The following is a 16027-nucleotide window of genomic DNA, read 5'->3' as shown; positions in this document are numbered from 1 at the left end:
GTCCAAAAGGCATGAGCATAGATCTAGTACAAAATTGAGGCGCGGTATCCGATCTATTTGTGAAGTGCCAATAAAGTCTAAGGGCATCACCGGCACGACATTTTAGTTGCACCACGCATAAGTCTCTTTCAAAAGAAGTGTTTTGTGTAGTACAGAGAAGTGATAGTTGCGTTGAGGCGAAATATATCCAAGTTTGCATACAATAAAATATATATTTGATTTACTTCCAATTAGCACAAAAGCATAGCATTGAAGGTCTTTCCGAGGAAGAAGAGATAGGAGAATTATAAGCGAGGCACCTCAGATTCATAATGATCCTTATATACTACATAATGCATGATGAATCTACACTTACAACCAAGTCAAGACACACTGGTAAGCAACACTCACAACCAAATAAATAAACGACATCAATATGCAAGTGCATCCATATGATCACCACTACCAACCGCTTGTTCATAGGACCACCATAAGTAGATTTAATTGCTAGCAGGAATATCTATAGCACAAATACTACCACAAATCCATATGGCCACCACTATCACAAAGTATAGCTATGCATAGAGTATAACATAGCATCATTTGAACATGACACATATCATGTACAAAAGGCAGAAGGAGGGCCATGGAGCCCATCCGTCGGAGTTGTAGATGGCGGAGGACCCGTCATTGACACAATGGTAACTTATCGCCCTTGAAATGTCGGGACTACGAAAGTTGCCACACCGTTATTATGAAGTTGACATTGTATTGGTACAAAAGTTATCACCTTTTGATACCAATACGGTGGTAACTTGATAAAACACCGGGTGAAAAGCTTAGAGTATTTTCTTCCCGATAATCCATACTCACTATCGAAGCCGTCGTTTCATGAAGCCAACAGTTAAAATTGATTATCAATTGAGCATAAGGTTGAACTATAAAACTTTTTTTCACTTTCTAAATCAAGTTTTAATAAGTTGACAACATCAGTTTCATCTGCATGGCCTTGCAATTTCACCTTAACATATATGTGGTCATTTGTCTTTTGCATATAAATTGATTGGATTGCTATAGTGCAAACTTGTACACATTGACAGTCTGGAACCGTCCTGCTCTATCCCCCTTGCACGGACGTTTACACATTTTATTTTCCAATTTAAAAATGGTTTGAGGTTGACTTGCTTGAGACAAGTTTTTCTGACTTGTCGGCGAGCCCACGTTAGCCCAACAGGTAGCACAGGACACCGGGTAAAAATCTCTCTTACCTTATAAATATAGAGCCCATATACAATGGGACACCCCTAAATTTCCTACAAGGACACCCGTATAACTAGGCTCCATCCAACATAGCGCAAGTGCAGCCCAGCTCCCCAGGCCCCAGCCTAGGATGAAAGCCACGGAGGCCCAGTCCAGCCTTTCCAGGGATGTGAGCAGTACATCGATCGATCGATACTACCTTCGGTCGGCCCTTCGCCTCGCCTGTTCGTCTGCTCGACTGCGCTTCGTGCCCTTCCTGTTTCGCCTCTGTACTCGCCACCTATCGACAGACCGCGGCAAGTCGCCGAATCAGTGAAGAAAAGAAGGCATAGGTACCCTGCATCTGACCCCCAATTCGATGTGCCTCTGCCTCAGCCTCTAGTTATAAATCTTGATCTAATTATTGCTTTGTTTCCCTAACCCTAGGGAATTAGGGGTGCTGGATAATACTAGAGATTTTGACTGTATTGGGTAATTGGACTATTTGAGATAATTGTGCAACCAGTGGAGACGGCTGGAAGCACCGGCACCATATCAAGTATGTTTTATATGACAAGTATTAATATTATGTATGTACACATGATTCATAGTTCTTTTCTTTCATGCAAATTTTAATTATCTGAATAAATTACAAATTTCAGGAGAGGCTCAGCTCATGGAAAGGTTTCTAAAAAAGAGGAGAACCTCGGTGCAAGATGAAAATGTTGGTCCGTCACACGAAAATAATCAAAATGATGGCTCGGTCCCGACACAATCGGATAGACAAATTGATGCCTCAACACATGAACAGATTGATGTTCCGACCCCGCCATCATCACATGGACAAAATGATGCCTCCACACATGCACTACTAGGAAAAGGCATGCTAGTGGCGCACCGAATTTGCCTTCTAATGGCGCACTACTGGTGCGCCACTGGCATCACGCCATTAGAATTAAATTCTAATGGCGCACTACTGGTGCGCCATTAGTATCTGGTGTTCTAATGGCGCACCGCGTAGTGCGCCATTAGTATAGCCTGCAGTGCGCCATTAGAATGCCTCCCAGGGGCCATATGTACAAATGTGCTTTGGCATTCTAATGGCGCACCAGCAGCTAATGCGCCATTAGTGTGATGATCACAGTGCGCCATTAGTGTCTTGTGTGGTGCGCCATTAGTATGAATATTAGGTTTTATTTTTTTTGCTTTTCTGATTTTTGCACAGGTTACAAAATATATTATTGCATAGAATATAGACAGCAGCACACAGCAACATCAGATTCATCAAATACAATAGAAGATTAGTCTCCGAATACAATTGATCATATTAGTCTCCGGATTCAAAAGACCGGACAAAGATAAAACATTACAAGTCTCAAGACCGCGAGTATCGAGTTTGCCTTCACATTACAAGTCGATATCGATCATCTAAACTACCATCACATAGAAGAGAGCTGTGGTCATCACGATGAGCATCATCGCGATCAAACTGGTCTTCATCCGGTTCCTCCAACGCTCCCTCCTCTCTCCCGCTAGATAGCGGGCGTATCTAGATTCGGCCTCCGCCCTAGTGGTGTACCCTTTGTAACTGTTACCGCTGAAACGGTGAACCTGCCTCCGACACTCCTCCCAGTCATCGTAGATTCCCGAAACCTTACCCTTGTACACGACATACGACGGCATCTCTATGCACAAGCCAAACAACAGACAATACATAAGCAATGTGTAAGTATGCAACAAAAGGATCGGAAGAGAAAAGCAAGACATTAGTAGCACGATTCATGGTCCTACTAATAAATAGCATCGATTACATCTAAGTTGAACAACCGTCCAAACCAAAGAGACATCCGAATTCATTAAAGTTTAATTACAACATGAGCCAATCAATGTTTCAGAACTACACATCACTACTTTCGACTCAACTCATCGGACAGGAGCGTGGGTGAAGCCGCTGTCTGTCGTGATGGTCATGAAATCACGGTCGTTGTCACCCTGCATTTGTAGTGTTTCATCTATCTCACTGTTGGACGGTTGATATCTGAGGAAGAACTGCCCCGCGGTATGAAGGACATCTTGATGGATGATGTCCGCAAACTCCGACTGGATGCGAAAGAATTCTTGTCTGAGGTCCGCGTCCTGGACTGCCGACAAGCTCGCGGCCCAATCTTTGAGATTATCTGGTAGCAGAAGGTGATGATGGTCCCTTACGATCGCCCGCATGTGATGGAGGGCGTAGTAGGCATCCTTCTGACCGCCAGGCGGCTGCTTGACGCAGCAGAACTTCGTATTGTGTGAGAAGATGTGCTTGTCGTACTTACGAACTGGCCTGGTGAAGGTGCCTCCAGATTGGGCATAGCCGGGGAGAACATCATCAAGAACTTTCTTCACATTTGTGTAGTCTATCATGGAGTTACGGTTCGGGTCGAAATACGTGGCCATGAAATATTTCGGGCTTAAGAGGATGAGTGTGCAATGTGTGTCACTGCACAAAACACGGAATGTTAGAAAAAAAAGAACGATCGAAATCTAAGAAATCATATGTTACGGGGCGGTTAAGGGATGACTTACTCGGGAAAGTAAGGCACAAGGAAGTTATCCTTATCTGCGTTTGCCAGAATGACGCCTTCAAGGTGTGAACTCGCAACTTGGCGGTCCCCAGCGCTGCTCAAGTGCTTGGCACGCATGTAGAAGGGGTCGACTATCACGATGTCCGGGGTATTGTCTCTAATGATCCGCATCTGCATGCTCAGCGAAAACAGCCGAACGATGCCGAGGCACCCTAGGTTGGGCCTAATCTTGGCTCTATTGCCACCTATGTTGGGTTTATCATCTAGGGTTTATCGATGCTAAGGATAATTCTAAGTTGGGCCTAATCACTTGGCTCTATTGCCACCTATGATTTAATGCAGCAAGAATGGCAGGGCAGTTGATCCTACTTAACTAAGTACTAAGATAGCCCGGCCCATGCATTAGTCGCAAGTACCCCATATGTCCTATTTTTAGCAAAGTCATGCTAAAATTCACGGAAAATTTCAGCATGACCTTTGCTGAAAATAGGACATATGGAGTACCCGAATTTGCCGGAACGGAAGTTAATCGACATTCCGGCAAACTCAAGGGCCTCTCGGGGTACCTGCAAATTCATCACGACACGATGATCGGAGACAAAACCCAGCCACAGACCATATGGTCCTCTGCTTTCATATGGACAAAAATCAGCTCAACTTATGTGAGCTTCTCCAGATATAATATGTCTCCCAACAAAAAATCATCAATAGTTTAGAAAGTCTGTACAAACACAGAAAGAATGACAAATGTATTTTTACAGATCATGGCTCAGAGTCATAAACATCTATGGACCAAATATAGTAATGGATACAGCAGATTAGTCTTATGATTTTACTTGTTCGGTATAAAATAGCTTATGCTTTCCTTACAGTACATGTCCACATTTGATATGTCCTTTTTGTCTGTCCTACTTTTTGAATCAACCGTATCGAGCAATACTATGGAATTAGTCAAATAATTGTGCATGTTTTGACAATAGGATGAATGCAAAAGAAAATCAAATGGTTGTGGCAATCTGTCCATCATCATGACTGTTGACAGTCGCCACACCCACTGTTGGACTTCGATCTAGCACAAAGGGGGTGTATAAGAGCAGATATGGATGGTGTGGTCTGGCACAGATAGAAGTATAATCATCTTAATCTTGTAGTGTAATTTTTAATCCGTGGCAGCAAACGGGCATTGTGCTAGTCTAATAAGAATACACATTGTTGAACTTCATTGCTGGAATTAATGGTTTAATATCGAAAGTTAATACATCGTTGTTTCTTACTAGGGGAAGATGGACCTGGATGGTCAAGCACGTGGAAGATGGCTTTGTGGGCGCGCCTTCTTAACAGCGAAAATGCATACAGAATGATCCTAAAGTTAATCACATTGGTTCCACCTGGTGAAAAAGTTGGGTTCGAAGGAGGATCGTACACCAATCTGTGGACAGCACACATAAGAACAGTAGCAGTAGTACTACTACTAGCAGTAGTACTACCAAAAGAAAGGAAAGAACAGTAGCAGTAGTACTACTACTAGCTAGCTAGCTAGCTGGTACTGATCTAGCTTCTGCATGCATTTCTCTGAATTTTGTTATACTTAAACACTACAAGGAATTATACTTTGTCATAGCTATTAGTCTTTGTTCTAAGGGGCACTAGCACACTAGTAAGTGATAGGCAACCATCCTACATGGAAATGTGAAGAGTTACATGGATGAGTACCAGCTCTAAGTGAAGGCTCAATGGATTCAAGACCGACTGAAGTTGCCCAAACCTGCAAGGAAAAGAGAGAATAATGATTTCGAACTGCTTCTGATGGCATACATAAGCATAAGTTCAGTCCCCCAAATGAAGTACTCCATCAGATTGGGATACTACTCTAGATTAGTGTAGCCACTATCTAACAAAAAAATTCAGAACTGAATTTCAGAGTACTCTAAATGTTGTGTGCCCTAGTATTTCTGTGTTCCCTTGCATTTCTATAACATTTAGTAGCATGACAATTTTATCATGTTGAAAAAAATTCAGTAACATGAATTTGGCTAAGCCAAGCATGATCTTGCTTGCATTGCCGCCTTTGCTACATGAAGCAATAGGGTAGGTTCAGTTTCACTGAATTTTTGAAACTATACATCATTTGCTGAATTTTTGCTGTACATCACTTGCTCTTTGTAAATTATTGCATATATCCAGTGACTGAATTTTTGAAACTATAGGTGAACCTCTTCAGGAAACGCAAAACAGTTAACTGAAACTATCTAAAATAGTTAAATCCACTTGATGCTTACCTAATGCAGGCCAACAGAATGAAATGAACTACGAATTTGTTCTCTGAAATACATGTAGGCCAACAGAGAGGATGTTCTTACAAGGGAGCAAGAAGCCTGCCGCCATGGCCCTAGGGTTTGCAGGTGAGGGGGTGGAGGAGAAGGGAGGAATCACCATGCATAGGTTGGGGAGGGAGGAAGGATGGAGAGGGGGGAAGGAGGAAGGAGGAGAGGTACCTGGGCAGGCGCGGCCGGTCGCCGGAGGGGTCAGGGTCGGGGTTGGGATCGGGGTCGGCGGCGACGGCGTCGTCGAAGGGATGCCTCAGTTGGCCGTGGGAAGGCCGGCGGCCGCGGTCGTCGTCCTGCACCCCGTGCCTGGACTGAGGAAGACGCCGGCGTGGAAGCTCCGGCAGCGGCTGGGCGTCGGGGGGCGACGGCGCGGGGGCGACGGTGCGGGGGCAAAGTTAGGTCGAGTGGGGGGGGGGGATCTGGCGAGGGAGGGAGAGAGGCCAGAGGGGAATAGGTGGAGGGAAGCTTTCTAATGGCGCACCACACGCAGGTGCGCCATAAGTACGAAGAAATTCCTTTCTAATGGGAACCTAGTTCTGCTAATACTACAAGAAATTCCTTTGAAGTTGAAGAGCTCAATTGGGAAGAAGAAATTCAATTTGATCCAGGTAAAAGGAGAAGCATAGATGAGTACCATCCGAATCAGAGAGATATGGTAAGAAGGAAGTATTTGGCCAATGACCCTTCTCAACCTCGTACAGCAGATTTTGAAGTGACAGAAATATGTGGTAAAGATAGAAGGTTCGTTCGGGCATGGTTTGATGAGTTTGAGAGCTGGCTTGAGTATAGTGAGTCCAAACAAAAAGCATATTGTTTTTGTTGTTTCTTGTTTAGACCGCGCAAGAAGAAAGAAGTTGGATATGATGCATTTTTTGCAAATGGTTGTTCAAGTTGGAATAAGAAATATAGATTAAGGGAGCATGTAGGAGACATCAATAGTGCTCACAACCAAGCAAAAAGAGATTGTGATGCTTTGCTGAAACAAAAGCAACACATTTATGTTGCTCTAAACAACCAAAGTAGCGCTGAGAGGAATGCTTATTATACTCGACTAAATGCCTCAATTGATGTTACTAGAGTGTTACTGAAGCAAGGGTTGCCTTTCCATGGCCACGATGCGTCTGACGAGTCTCTCAATAAAGGCAATTTCAAGGAATTTCATGCTTATACAGCAGAGCAGAATCCAGAGATAAGAAAAGTTGTGGCCCATAATGCTCCAGGTAATAATCAGTTGACTTCTTCAACGATTCAGAAGGACATAGTTGAATGTTTTGCAAAGGAGATATTGCATTCTGTTCTTCGGGAAATTGGCAATGATGTATTTTCTTTGTTGGTTGATGAGTCAAGGGATGTGGCTGGTAAAGAGCAAATGGCGGTGGTGTTGCGGTATGTTGGTAAATGTGGAAGTGCCATAGAGACATTAGTTGGCCTTACTCATGTGAAGGAGACAACTTCCAAGTATCTCAAGTCTGCCATTGATGATTTATTTGCAGAATATAAGTTAAGTTTCAAGCAAGTTAGAGGGCAAGGATATGATGGTGCGAGCAATATGCGAGTGAGTTTAATGGCTTGCAATCCTTAATCATGAGAGAGAATAGCACATCATATTATGTTCACTGTTTTGCACATCAGCTTCAGTTAGTTGTTGTGGTTGTTGTTCGGAAGCACAAATGCATTGGTAATTTTTTTGATATGATCTCAGTCTTGTTGAATGTGGTCTCTGGATCTTCAAAGAGAAAGGACTTGATTCGAGACAAATATAAAGAACAAGTGTGTGAAGCTTTAGGTTGTGGACTACTAAAAAGTGGTACAGGATTAAATCAAGAACTAGCTCTTCAAAGACCCGGAGACACTCGATGGAGTTCTCACTATAGAACTCTTAAGAGTTTGATTGATATGTTCCCTACAGTTGTCAAAGTGCTAGAATATGTGGAAGAAGAAGACAGGGATGACACAAATAGAAGGCACGCATGTGGTCTTCTTGTTTATTTCTAGTCTTTTGATTTTGTGTTCTACTTACAACTTATGTCAACTATATTGATAATCAAAAACACATTATCATTGGCCCTACAACACAAGAATCAGGACATTGTGAATGCCATAAATTGTGTGAATTCAACCAAAGCCTCCTTGAATGATCTAAGGGGAAAGGGATGGGAATCTGTCCTACAAGAAGCATATGTCTTTTGTGACAAGCATGACATTTCCAAGTTGGAAATGGAAGACCAATATGTGAATCCAAAGAAGCCACGGCAAAAAACAGGTATCACTAATAGGCATCATTATGAAGTGGATTGTTTTAATGATGTTATTGATTGGCTGCTTCAAGAACTTGATAATCGCTTCAATGAGAAAAATTCGGAACTACTTGTTTTCTCAGCGGCTTTGAGCCCAAATGAATCATTTCGTGATTTCAACTTAGAGCATTTGATGAGTCTAGCTAAACTTTATCCAAAAGATTTCGATGATGGAGAACTGAGGGACCTTAGACATCACCTTCATCTTTACATTGCTGATGTCCGAGCAGATGATCGCTTCTCTGGTTTAAGTAATATTTGTGAGCTCTCTCAAAAAATGGTGGAGACAAAAAAACATATTGTCTATCCCTTGGTTTATCGACTTTTGAAGCTAGCACTAGTATTGCCTGTTGCCACTGCTACAGTTGAGAGATCTTTTCCAGCTATGAGAATTGTGAAGATATATTTGCGCAATCGTCTTGGTGATGACTCCTTGAAGTACAACCTTATTTGTTATGTGGAGAAAAGCGAAATGAGGAAGGTTACTAATGATGCGGTAATTGATCGCTTTGAAGCCATGAAAGAACGTAGGAAACCATTTTAGAAAGGTAATGGTTTTAACTTACTTATTATTACACAACTATAATTAATATGTTACTTAGTGGTTTTGTTTTCTATTTGTAGGCAATCAAGATCTGATGTTGCATTTTCTCGTCGTCCGTTATACTTTATTCATAATTTGGACACTTTGATTTTTCTTTGATGATCAATTTCCTAAGATCAACTAATATTTCAAGTGAAACTCTTTATTTTGGATCATTAGTAAGCATATTCATGGTTATATCGCATTCTAGGTATATTGTATTGTTAAATGTGTTATATTTAGCTATATTAGTACTTGGTATCCAAATATATATGATAGACGTGGGACCCCGGGTAATTTTTGTCCTGGGTCCGCCCTTGCTTGTCATGAAGTTTGTGTCTTATATAGTTCTTCTTAGTGTCGATTGCCACTTTGACTAGTACTTGTATTGATTTGTTCTTAGCAATAAACAACCAAATTAAGGATTTCCATTGCCTTGACGGCTTGGTTTTGTTGGGGCGTGTTGATCTCTCTCGGTGATTAATTAATTAGGCTGCGTTTGGATGTATAGCTTATCTTGCTCGTTTGGCCATTGCCTATAAAAGCAAGACATGTTGCTCGGTTAGCACCAGGCATGAGAACGCGATGTGTAGGCAGTTGGAGGATGCTTTCATATTCTCTTTTCCATGCTGGGGACCAATCCGACTCTTCTCCTTCAGCAAAGTTCTAGAGTCAGGTATTGACTATATTTCCTAACAAAGCCAGATTTTCATGAGGTATCAAACGTCCTGCTTTGTCTAATGTGACTAGTATCGTTCTAGCCCAAGATCCAAACACACACTTAGGGCTCTATTGATTTTTGGACAATTCGAATCCTTAGATTTTTTTTCTATGGTGGCCGTTTGATTCACATGATTGAAATCCTTAGGGATTTTGTCATAGGATTCATTTGTGCTTCATGTTGGAGGAAAATTTCCATCCACTCAAACCTTTTGATAGAACTCCTTTGTTTTTCCTGTGCTATAAAACACTCTTCCACCAAAATTCATGTAGTTATGTAATCATATAAGATACAAGATGACATGCCATTCTATTGCTGCGTGTTTCCTGTTCTCGCGTTTTGATAATCCTACGAATCAGAGGCCCTTAATGTGTCGATGCATAGCACTCAAGCACTGCTAGTACAAGTTGCTCCTTGTGTAATTATGTGTGCGAGTTCCTCTTCTTGCCCAGCAATCACTATTGTCTCCTCACCGCATCATGGTTAATTGGCGATAGGTCACACACTTTCAGTCGAAGATCATGGTATCTCACTTCTTTGAATAAATCAGTGGAATACATGGGAGCAGTATTATTTTGATGGCTTGATGGCTTGGTCGTCTTTTTTAGTAGACAGGTGGGGGGTAATGGTCTAACCAAGGAAGAAATGGATCAATGATGCTCCCAAAATGTCGCGGCAATATGCGTGCGTCGCATCTTGTATATTTCCAAACATGGCCATCTGTTGTTGAAGTATATAAATCTATAAATGGACCAACAGATGATCATAAGACTCGCTCCCTATCCTCATCAAAGGGTGAGTCACACATGAACAACTGGTGATAGCTCTAGCTCCTAATTAGTCATGCGTATCAGCAAGACGATAATTATTGTGCCCACCTTACTCATGCGACTCAGTTCATCAATTTGTTTGACCTGATTAAATGATGGAGTATAGCTCCAGCTTTTGATTATATCTGTAATTATCTATATTGAATAATCAAAATATGCTGTTAGAGAGAGAAGGCCGGCCGGGTAGGCAATGTAATTCAACAGTAATCGGTTGTTTGTGTATAAAGAGCCGTTTGTAGCTAGGAAGAGTTAGGGATCACACACGTACACCTGTCCAAGCTAGCTTTCAGTTCACTTGCAGTAGCTGCTCTCGGATCGCGGCGGAAGTGAGCCCACAGGAGCTGCTCGTACGGTCGTACCACGTCCTCACGGAGCTCCAGAACCACGTGCTCGGCTAGGTTAAGTCCATGTCGCTCAAGTGCGCCGTGGAACTCGGCATCCCGGACGCCATCCACCGCCGCGGCGGCACCGCCACCCTGGCCAACACCAAGGTGCACTCGGCCAGCCTTGCCGACCTCCGGCGCGTAATGGAGCTGCTCAGCGCCTCGGGTATCTTCAGCGCCACCGCCTGTGCTAACGATGGCACGGCCGCCGACGTGCAGTAGGGGCTGACCACGGCGTGCCGCTTCCTCGTTGGTTGGCGCAACTTGTCCCCCGTGGTGCCCTTCTGCGTGAACCCTCGGTCGTCTCCTCCTTCGGCATGCCCGACTGGCTCAGGAGCGAGCCGTCGCGGGCGGAGCATGGGTCCCTCTTCAAGCTGGCGCATGGCTGCTCCCAACAGGAGATGAGGCGAGCAAGGACACGGGGTTCAACGCCGTCCTGAATGACGCCATGACCGCGGACAGCGAGCTCTTCCTCGAGGTCATCCTTCTGGATAAGGGGCGCATCTTTCGCGGCCAGAGCTCGCTCGTGGACGTTGGCGGCGGCAACGGCGCGGGCACGCGGGTGATCGCCAAGGCGTTCCCGCGCATCGAGTGCACCGTGCTGGACCTCGCTCACGTCTTTGGCAAAGCCGCCGGTGACCATGGCAACCTGCGTTTCGTCGCAGGTGACATGTTTGAATCCCTTCCACCCGCGGATGTTGTCTTGCTCAAGGGAGGCATGTCTATGTACCCCATCGACATCACTTAGTATTGATGTGGTTTCATCCTGTCGTACTATTGCATGTTGTACTATTTCCATTGCCATATCTATAGATATGCATGTGTTCACCGGCGGGGGATGTTCAACGCCACTACTCCACAAGTCCACATTTAATGACACTCGACTGTTTGTTTTGAAGAGGGCCAGAAAATTTGCCACATTCATTAAATAAAAGTGTTTACAAACGACACACAAGCCCGGAGGCTAGAAACAAAAGGCTACTCTTCCACCATAAGATAGTGCAAGAGGTTGGCACCCGCCAAGGGGGTCCCCCCGCCTAAAATCGTCGCTTGGGGGCGAACCGGCGCAAAAAAAAAACGGCCTGGGGCGAGTTAGCCCCCAGTCGCCGTCCCCATGCGCGTCTATTTAAAAAAAAACGTTCGGCGAAGTTCGGTTAAACACGGCTAAATTTCGGCAAACTTTGGCATATATTACATGTTCGAGGACGACCACTCCTCCTTCTTCGCGGCCCCGGCGGCGCTGCTCGAAGCGCCGCACGGCGCTCCCTCTCCATCCTGAGGAAGTCCTCGCGCGCCCATTTCAGGACCGCATCATCGTCGAGCGCCACCTCGCCGGGCTCCGTCTTCACGGCGGGGAGCCCCGGCTCCGTTTTCACCGTCGTGAGCCCGGGCTCCATCTTCGGCTTGACGAACCGCGAATGAAACGACGAGGGGGCGCGCCGGCCGCCTTCGTTGATGACGATACCGGCACTGCGAGCGCGCCGACCGAGCGGCGTCTCCGCCGTGGGCTCGGTCTTGACGCCGAGCATCGCCGGAGAGCCGGAGGAGTGGGAAGAAGATCGCGACGAGGAGGAGGAGGACGACGAAGAGACGAACCTCCTGGGCAGCCATTGCCCGGCGATTCGGCGACGGGCCGGGGCCGGTGCCGCCGGGGGAGGGTACGTCAATGGTGGCACGTTCCCGTCCTCAAGGTGCGCGAGCACGCCGTCGAGCGTGCGGCCGGGGACGCCCCACCAAACGCGGCGGCCCTCACTGTTCTGTCTGCCGCCCACCACCGGCGCCCCGTTGGTGGACCCCAGTCTCTACTCTTGACGATGCTCGAAGTACGCCGCCCATGCCGAGTGGTTGTCGGCGGCGTACTGGGGGAGGGCGCGCTGCTCATCGGTGAGGGAGGTGCGCGCGAGCTCGACCTCGTCGGCGAAGTAGGAGGTCCGTGCCGCAGTGTCGGGCAATGGCGAAACGGGCACTCCCCCGTTGCTGAGCCGCCACCCCGACGGCCCGGCGCGCATGTCCGGCGGCGCCGGGATGTTGGCCTCGAACAGGAGCCACGACTCAAGTTCGCGGAGGGAGCGTCGGCCAAAGCCGTTGGACGCCGCCTCGTCGCCGGGGAATCGTCCGGCTATTGAGGGAGGGAGGGCTCGGAGGAGGCGCACGGGAGAGGGAGAGGGAGGGCTCGGCAACGGTGGTGCATGGCAGAGGGAGAGGGCTGGTGCGGGCGGAGGCGAGGGAGGGCGCCGGCTTATATTGCCGCACTCGTATGTACGCGTGACGGGAGGGGAGGCGACGCCGCGCTGCCCCGTGACGCGCCGCTCGTGAGGAATCAATGGCAAGGCTGACCGTCGGCGGTAGCGCGGCAACCTTGGCATTGATTCCCGCGGGAACCGAGGCGATGAGGGCGACGAAGCGCCCGTCTCGCTGACTAGGCGGGCCCGCGGTTGCTTCGCGCCAAAACCACTCGCCCCGGCGCCCCTGGGCGCCTCCCAGCGTGCCGGGTTCGGCCAGGGTCCGCCGACGCTGATTTCGGCCCAGGCCGGCAAAAATCGGGCTCCTGAGAACGCGACTGGGCCGTTTTTCGGCGCCGCCGCAAAAAAAACGCCTGGGGAGGCCGTTTTGGAGGTGCGGCTGGAGATGCTCTAAGACTCAATGCGAATGCGTGAAAAGACGAAGGTCGGCAGCGGATATTTGCAGATGAAGACTCTTGTATGACGCTCCTTCCAGAGATTCCAAAAACAAGCATGAGAAAGAGTTGCCGTTGCCTTGCACTTATCACCGCTGCCATCCACCACATGAGACCACCAAGATTTAATGGTGTTGAGCCATGCCAAGAGCTAGGATCGATGGAGGGGTGGCCCTGAACTTGGCCAACGACTCTCATGGTTCAGCCGTTTTGGGGTCCGCAAACCTAAACGGAATATTTTCCGAGAAAAAACGTTCTAGGCGGGGAACATCGTGGTGATGATCCATGCCTTTCAATCTCATGAAATTCGGTATAGGTTTGTTCTTAGCAGTAGATCCATGCCTTTCAATCTCATGAAGTTCGGTATATGTTTGTTCTTAGCAGTAAAGACCGTTGATCTAGTGTTGTTGATCGTCTTGGTGTGAGGGGATCGCCAACGGGTAGGGCAGAAATCACATATTTGACCTGAGGACGAAATCAAATAACAAACTGACCTGGTCACGAAAAAATTTCACTCTGCTGACCCTTTGGTGTGGCGCCCGACAGCTGGGCGCCGCACCCTACTGTGCAGCGCCCATCACTTAGGCGTCACACTTCCTGCCAGCGTGGCAGCCCTGGTCCAGTTGCGGCCCCACAGACAACACTGCAGCGCCTAAGGGATAGGCGCCACACATGTAATGTGCAACGCCTAGCTCTTGGGCGCTGCCCAGTCTGTGTTCCACTTGGGCTGGCCCCACCCTCTCTCTCCTCCCACCCCCACCCCACACACCCCCACCCCACCCTATGACCAACCACCGGTAAGCTCGAGAAGTACTTCACCGCCTGCTCTATGCAACACTAAGCTCGAGAAAATGTTACTCTCAAATGTGTGTCAACACTAATAACAAATTTTTATGCAGTCACCGTCTCCTCTATGCAAGTACTTCACATGGATAGATCTTGAAGTGCCAGAAGATGTAAAAAAGGACCAATACGCAGATTGTCTTAGGCGGCAACGGCGGTCCGAAGAATCGTTTCGAAGAGGCTTGGAGGAAGAGCGTCGTCAGAAGGAGAGGATGGAGCGGAAGAAACGAGAGGAGGAGAGGGCACGCCAAGCGAAACTTGCTCGTGAGGAGGAGAGGGCAAGAAAGCTTGCAAAGGCTCGCGAGGCGCAAGAGGAGGACTCGGCACGTGACAAGAAGGGGAAATGGCCTCGCTCTACTCAGTAGGGACTTCGCTTCGGTGCACTCGTCGTCAACTATCTTCTAGGGCAAGCTGCCATTTGTCATTTGTAATGAATGTGTCGTGAACCATGTCGTACTAATGTTTGAATTATCTTAAGTTATGAACTCGTCGGCATAAAATTTGTGTTTGTTCAAATTGCTGTGATGCTGCAGTCATTGTAAGTATTATGAATGTGATGCTTCATGAAACGGCAAATCAGCTGCTGCTCTAGTGAAGAAACCCAAGGTTGAACCCAAACCCGAGACTAAGGGCTTCTGTAATAAGGGGAACGGTCACTGGAGCATATTACCCTAGATACTTGGTAGATAAGAAGGCAGACAAGGTCGATAGAAGTATATTGGATATACAGTATATTAATGTGTACTCTACTAGTACTCCTAGTAGCACCATGGTAATAGATACCGGTTCGGTTGCTAAGTGTTAGTAACTCGAAATAAAAGGCTACGGAATAAACGGAGACTAGCTAAAGGCGAGGTGACGATATGTGTTGGAAGTATTTCCAAGGTTGATGTGATCAAACATCACACGCTCCCTCTACCATCAGGATCGATGTTAAACCTAAATAATTGTTATTTGGTGTTTGCGTTGAGCATAGACATGATTGGATTATGTCTATCACAATACGGTTATACATTTAAGGAGAATAATGGTTACTCTGTTTATTTGAATAATACCTTCAATGGTCTTGCACCTAAAATGAATGGTTTATTGAATATCGATCGTAGTGATACACATGTTCATGCCAAAAGATATAAGATAGTAATGATAGTACCACCTACTTGTGGCACTGCCATGTAATTCATATTGGTATAAAACGCATGAAGAAGCTCCATGTTGATGGATCTTTGGACTCACTCGTTTTTTGAAAAGTTTGAGACATGCGAACCATGTCTATTGGTATGTATGCATGAAGAAACTCCATGCAGATGGATCGTTTGGACTCACTTGATTTTGAATCACTTGAGACATGCAAATCATACCACATGGGCAAGATGGCTGAAAAGCCTCGTTTTCAGTAAGATGGAACAAGAAAGCAACTTGTTGGAAGTAATTCATTTTGATGTGTGCAGTCCAATGAGTGCTGAGGCACGCAGTGGATATCATTATGTTCTTACTTCACAGATGATTTGAGTAGATTCTAAGTATATTTACTTCATGAAACACAAGTCTGAATTATTGAAAGGTTCAATTAATTTTAGA

At 46.3% G+C, this 16027-nt stretch overlaps 1 pseudogene; it reads left to right on the top strand.

The window, feature by feature from the left end:
• The first annotated feature begins 7481 nt into the window (after nucleotides 1-7481).
• Nucleotides 7482-11678, top strand: LOC123090347 (acetylserotonin O-methyltransferase 1-like; annotated as a pseudogene).
• Nucleotides 11679-16027: the final 4349 nt, after the last annotated feature.

The sequence above is a fragment of the Triticum aestivum genome, chromosome 4B (assembly GCF_018294505.1).
Source record: "Triticum aestivum cultivar Chinese Spring chromosome 4B, IWGSC CS RefSeq v2.1, whole genome shotgun sequence".
NCBI lineage: Eukaryota > Viridiplantae > Streptophyta > Magnoliopsida > Poales > Poaceae > Triticum > Triticum aestivum.
This window is presented reverse-complemented; position numbering and strand designations above follow the sequence as displayed.